This window comes from Solanum pennellii, chromosome 10 (genome assembly GCF_001406875.1).
Source record: "Solanum pennellii chromosome 10, SPENNV200".
Taxonomy (NCBI): domain Eukaryota; kingdom Viridiplantae; phylum Streptophyta; class Magnoliopsida; order Solanales; family Solanaceae; genus Solanum; species Solanum pennellii.
In genome coordinates, this window is record NC_028646.1 from 14,881,484 (window position 1) to 14,888,754 (window position 7,271).

Genomic DNA, 7,271 nt, shown 5'->3' on the forward strand with positions numbered 1-7,271 from the left:
CCCCCCCCCAATTTATTACCAGATTTTCAGCTACACACTTAAACTATACTGGGATCTTATCACCCACTGAACTGTTTAAAATTGAAATATATAGCCCCCTAAAAGGTAACACCCACATTTGTGTTAGAAAATGAATGCACTCGCCTGTCACGTCATATATATATTATTTTTTAATTAAAAAATGTTATCTCTTTCTTTACTCTATTTTCTTTTATATTTTTTTTCTTCTCCTTCCAGCCCATTTCTTCTTTTGTTGTTCTTTCTTCTTTTTCATTTGTTTGATGAAACATTTTTTCAATTGAAGATAAAATTTCAAGTTTTATTTATGATAGTAACCTTACAGTAATGAAATTTCAAGTTTTATTATTGAAATGTAAAATTACAAATTTTTGATAGTCTTTCGTTTTTGCTTTTGATTTCAACATTTTCATCTTCCTTGCAAATATCAAAAGTTTATCAATCGACCCAACTCACTTCTTCCTTCCTACATTAATATTATCAAGTTTTAAGCCTTTGATATATTAAAATAAAACTCAAGTTTTGTAGGAGTTGATGATATGTTTCATGTTTTCATCATCGATGACCGCAACAACAATTTTGAAAGGTAAAATCTGGCGAGAATATTATTCCTAACCGTTTCATCCAACATTTTTATTGATACTCAAGTTATTTTCATGGATGAATTTATCGAATTCTTCAAACTGAGGTAATGGATACATAACAATGGATCTTTTCGTTTCTATTTTAATAATCACATATGGGATTCGTTGAAAATCTAAAATTCTTTCAAAATCTGAATTTAAACTATTAAACTAGCGCATCAAAAATCAAGATAAGAATTTTCTAACCCATTTGACCATGTGTTAGACATGATGATTAACAATTTTAATCATATTAATAATGAGTAGGTTTTCAAAATTTCGTAATTTCATGCACAAATTGAATAATCAAAATTCTAAAATCAAGAGGAATAACAAAATTTCATGGTGAATCCGATACAAAGTTATTCATTTTCAGAAGTGAGCGCTTTCTACTTTAGTTATATTGTCCTTGTTCACTTCAGCATACAAGGAACACCTTGGATGGAAGTTTGATTTTTTCAAAATGTATCCTAATTTTTTACCTAATTTTTCTTCTGGTGATCGATTCAACCTCTGGTCAAAAAGAGTTTATGAAAATACATTATATATATATATATATATATATATTGAACCCTAAACTTGATTTCAAAATTTAACTTTGACCTCCAACTTTCATAGTGCACAAATATACACTTTAATTATCCTACCTTTTAATAAATAAGCACGCGAGTTCTACCTGGCAAAACGCGTGAAATACACGTACTCTGCGCGCGTGAGGAATAATTTTTGAGGTCCACAATAGTAAAAAAATACTGAAATGACAATTTCCATCCCCGATTCCCGCCAATCTTCGACAACCCGAACTCCTGTTCATTTACCCAGCCGTTCTCCTTCTTCCTCCACACCGGAGCACAACCCATGAAGCTAACGAGCTTCGAGCTCGCTAAAACCACCGAATACCAGACCCCAAACCCATCAGATCCGCCTTCTCCGACAAGAATCATCACGAAACAATACTGTTGCAACCAGCAACTTGAACCAGACACAAAACAGCAACTAAATGACGCCCAAAACCCCATGAAAATAGACCCAACAACCACAAACACCTAAACCAAGAAGCCAACCATCAACAAACCTCTAAGCTCCATCAAACAATGAGCTCCAAGTTCTAAGAACAATAAATTAAAATTAATTTTGACTTTTTTAGTTCTAGATCGACGTGTAAAATATTTAACTAGTTGGCAGTCATTGAGTAGCTCACTAAAATTAAGGTTGCAGGCGTTTTGCTTTCACGCTCTTTGGCTGTAAAAATCATGTGTTTATTTATTAAAAGGTAGGATAGTTAAAGTGCCTATTTGTGCACTATGAAAGTTGGAGGTTAAAATTCAAATTTGAAGCCAAATTTAGGGTCTAATATATGTAGTGTACCTTATGAAAATACTGTTTTTGCCCTTCAATTAAGCACAATTTTTGTACAAAAATATAAATATACATATGAATCAAATAAAACATAATTTATATATAAAAAGTTACTTTATGAAAAATGGGAACGTTTAAGATGGTTAGATTAGAGAGACTTTTGATATTCCCAAGAACAATATAAGCTTAATTACAACAATTAATTTGTTGAGTAATGGTAAATGCCTGTTATGTTTTATCACATTCAAAATCGTGACATTACAAATTATAATTATTAAGCAATTATGATTCAAAGAGAATTGGTAGGAATGTAATGACTTATTCCTTTAGTCCAAGGAAGACTAATGCTCTCTCCATATATGTCGTTATTACTAAAAATAAATATTTTTTAATATTTGTTATTTTACAAAAATCAATGCATAAATGATATTATTCTTCTAATTTTATTCGTAAGAGTTCTTAGCTTTGAAAATATGTATTTGACCAATATAGAAAAAATAAGTAAACAATGCATGTCCATTTGTCAAATTTCTTTATGTTCATTGATTGACAACTTAACTTTTAGATAGCACTAAATACAAGTACAATAATAAATTTACTTTATTTCTTATAAATGGTGATATATAAATAGAAATAGAGAGTATACGTATGTTGGGTTTAAGCAAGCTGTGAAACAGAAATTGGAAAATGTGGGGTACCAATTAATTTGGAGAAAAAATAAAGTCATTTCTATTAGATTGGTAAAAGAAAGGAAAAATTTTGTTCTTATATTAGGAAACTCTTCCTTTAGCTCTTAAAAGGTTAGTATAAGGTGTCCCCTCGTGTCGTCGCTCACTCGCTCGATCACTTGGGCTCGGCTTCGACAAATAATTGGCTTACGAAGAAACACTTATTTTCCCAAAAGACATAAACGTTTTGAACAAATATAGGTGCATTCACTCTTGCTGCAATTGGATATAAATTGAGAGACTTTTCTCATTTTTCAAACTCTGAAAATTTTCTCTCTTATGTATACATTTTCTTACAAATAAAATTATCGATCCACTGAGTCTATGTATGTGCTCTCACTGTTAATTTTTGAGTTTGTTTAATTTATAAAGTCTGAGGTACTGATACTTCTTTAGTAGTTAACACATTTTATTTTAGGAGGGATAAATCTACAATCTTAAGTACTTGAGGGGATCAAATTTCTCAAGGATATACAATGGGTTCTGTGCACTCGAATGGTCTATTTTCTGTCATTCTATTTTATCTTTNATATATATATACACTAGACGTGGATGCCCGTGCGCACACGGGCCTAACATATATAAAGCGATATTTGACGCAAGGAAAAATCCTTTTGGCCAGAAAAATGTGGCCATAATTTTGCCAGAATGGTAAATGTGCATGTTCACACTATAAACTAGTTTGTATTTGGACATTTTTGCCCTTTAACTCAAATGTTGAATATAGTCTTCAATTATATTTCCAATGCATTAAAGACTATATGAATCATATCATACACAAATAAAGACTCATTTAAATTAATATTTTTTTATTTGAATATAAGAAACGTATACAAATATTTTTTTTGATAGAAATGTTGATATCGCTTCATTGAAAAATTATAATAATACGGAACAGATAGAGAAAGTTCTTTATGATTTTAAAATAAATTTTTGTAAAAATTTTTTTTTTTTAAAAAAACATCTTCATATAATTCTTCGATAATAATGATAACACAAATCTGTTAAGCATGATCTGTTAAAGTTTCATAACATATATATTTTTCTTCATTAGTATTATTTGTTGTTTTATTAAAAGAAATGTTTGTCATAAAATGATATGTTAATATATATTAAGTTTCCATAGTTATAGTCATAATATTGATATTATTTTTTCCTCAAATTAAATTTTTTTTGAAACTAATTATGAATTTATAAAATGAAGTAATTTTATTGTAGTTATTATATGAATAATTTAATTATATTTTACATAATTTTTTAAATATAATGTAAAATAGTTTAACAATAACAATCAAAATTCAAAACGCTCTAGTTCATATGTATCAACCCTAGATAACAAACCAAAGAGCCAAGCATTAATATTGTACTCTTGTGCTCCTGTGTTATATCAGTTTGATGAGCTCTAATTAGGTAATTGTAGTAATTTTTATGTTTTAAAAAATTAAGCTATGCATAAAATTAAAAATATAATCTGAAATATTTCAATAACGACAATCAAAACTCAAAACACTTTAGAATTAATACATATCCACATTGTTGAAATACTTAAAATCATATGGTTCATAAGCGACGATCCTATTGAACAATCGAAGATAGTTACACATAATGTTGTAGTTTTGCATATTTCCTAATTATTATGTTTTAAAAAAATTAAACTACATCTTTAAATAATTAAGTGATACTCCTAGTTAACAACAAGCTAAGAGTATTTAAAAAAAAATGCTAACATTTGTTTCAAGAGAAAATAATTAAGAATAATATTGGCGTTAAATTATATTCAAGAGGAAAATGTTGAGGTTAAATTATTTATAATTAAAATAAATGTTTGAGTTATGTGATGACGTTAATTCGAAGTCATTTTAATAACAAATATAAATAATGATTTACAATTTATTAAATCGACATAATATAAGAGATAAAAAGTGATTAAACGCCTTTATTATTTAGACAAGTGTTCTCAATTTATACTATGAAATCAAATAATAAAATCGAAAATAAGAGTATAAATGTAAAATGAAAAAGAATTTTCTTAGTACCTAAATTTTTATACTTGTTATAAATCTATTGTGTTTTGTGGATGATCCATTAGAGTTATCCAACAATTAATTGGATTCATGTATTAGTGTTTCCAATGTGATAAGATTCCAAGGTGATATGAACCTTGATGATAACTATGTATAATTCCAAGGTGACCTTTGACTATGATATCTCAACACTATAAATAGAGATATCATTCACCATTGTATATACTTGAATAAGAAGAAAATTCCCCTTCTTCTATCTACTTATCTTGTCTTCTTCTCTTTATGATTATATTCTTATGAGCTTGATTTTATAACACGTTATCAACACGAGTCTCTATCCAATTGAGAGTGAGTTCTTGTTTTTCTTTAGCTCATATTTTGGTTGATCTCGTTATGAAGATCAAAGTATTATATGCATAAAATCAGGTATGTATTTTCTAAAATATTTTATAATTTAGAATAAAAAAGTATTCAGTCACTAACAATTATCAGGAACCGAAGACATATACTCCTATTGGTTGAATATGACATTCTATACAAAACTTCTTAAATGGAAGAAGGTATAAAATTTTAATATCATGAGTTTCAATATTATTTTGATTGTTTTGAAAGACTCAAAGAATAAATCATGTTGTACTTCGGTCTATTATACCGTTGGTTAAGGGTAAGACGATGGATTCAAGTTTCATCGCACCAAAAGGGTAAGACCTTAGGTTAAAGTCCGGATGCACCATAATGAAAAATATTTGAGGATAAGACGATAGATTCAAGTTCTATCGCACCAAAAGGGTAAGACATCAATTAGAGTTTTTATGCACCGTGATTGGGTTCAAGTCCCATAGAATTATGGCGTAACACGCCTTATATGGGTAAGACATTGAGTTTGAGCAAATGCACCATAGCGATGATAAAATGACGACTAAGAAAAATAATATATTTTTGATGAAATGTCTTGAAATTCATCATATTGAATTTGCTCCATTCCTTGAAAAGAATGTGGTAGCAACATGTGATAACTCTGAAATCCGCCTGTTGACTTGCTTCATTCAATCATATGAATGTGGTAGCAGTGAATGATTAGTCTGAAAGATGACAAATAATTAATGATATGAATAAGGGCGTGGAGGGACAGAATTATAATAGTAATCATTGTGGTAATGATAAAAGGAAGAACACTATGAGTTCTTCAAATAGTCCTTCAAAATGTGAAGGCAATTTTTTTATTATCAAAATGGTATGAAAGGTTGTTAGACTTGTGAATGTTGTCAACCCAATAATTTGACAAGTTTATAAATCATCTATTATGATACAAGAAGATAAAGTGATGGTACACTTGATCTTTCAAAGTGATGTTGAGGTGTGTCATGGAAATATGATGAATTTTAAAGTCATGAAAATGTGCTTATAATGCAAATTTATGAAGTACATATAAATAATTAGTCCATTCTTTGAAGAGAATGTGACTTGTGATGAGTATCGTGAATGCTCGACTATTCTATAAGAGAAAGGATCCAGATGTGATAAAATCATATGGGTTGGATATATGCCACAACTCACCTCTATGGAAGGTTTGAGAAAAAATGATATATGTCACTTCTCATCTCTACGGGATATTTGAGAGGAAATAAATTTTATTTGACAGAAATGGCTAATTGTATTGTACGTCACTATGGTATGTTTATTGTGAACTACCGAAAGGGCAAAAGAAAGAAATATTTCTTGCCTATAAGGGTTGTGGTCATTATTGTGTGGCAATACAAATTTGACATTGATTTTGTACCTATGGTACAACAAAAGTAAAGCAAGAAAGACATCTTGCTCGTAGTGATTTTGACCATGACAATAATAATATAATTTCCTCCTTGAAGGAGATGCTCACCATAGGGATGGTGTCATGCAATATGTGATAGTACACAAAATTAATTGCAAACTCTAACGAGTTGTGCTATTATCAGAGGAATAATATTGGGGTTGTAGTAAGTCTCAAAAGAATTTTTTTAAGTTTCGGATGAATTGAAAATAAATATTGAGACTGTAAATCACTACAACCGAAGAGGGTTATAAATGTTTATGCAAAAGATTACCCCACTTTTCCTCTTGTTTGTTCCATACAAAGATGTACACGCTGCTGAAATCACATGTAAAAGTAAATTATAAGTGTACTAAAATAAAGATCAGTTGGCATGACTGGTTGACCATTCCGATTAAATGTTATGCAAACGTGATTGAGAATTCAGGTGATTTATATGATGAAGAAATAAAGATTCTTCAAGAATTCTCTTGTGTTGCTTGTTCTCTTGATAAAATGATCATTGTACCAGCTAAGGTTGAAATTGTAATCTCCTAAAATTTTTGGAACATATATAAGGGTGAATATGGGCCCGTTCACATGTCATGTGGATCATTTGCAACTATATGATTGATGCATCTATGCGATGGTCACATGTATTTTGTTGTCAACTTAAAAATTGGTTTTTGTAAGGTTGTTTGCTCGAATTGTTAAAATTAAGAGCACGGTT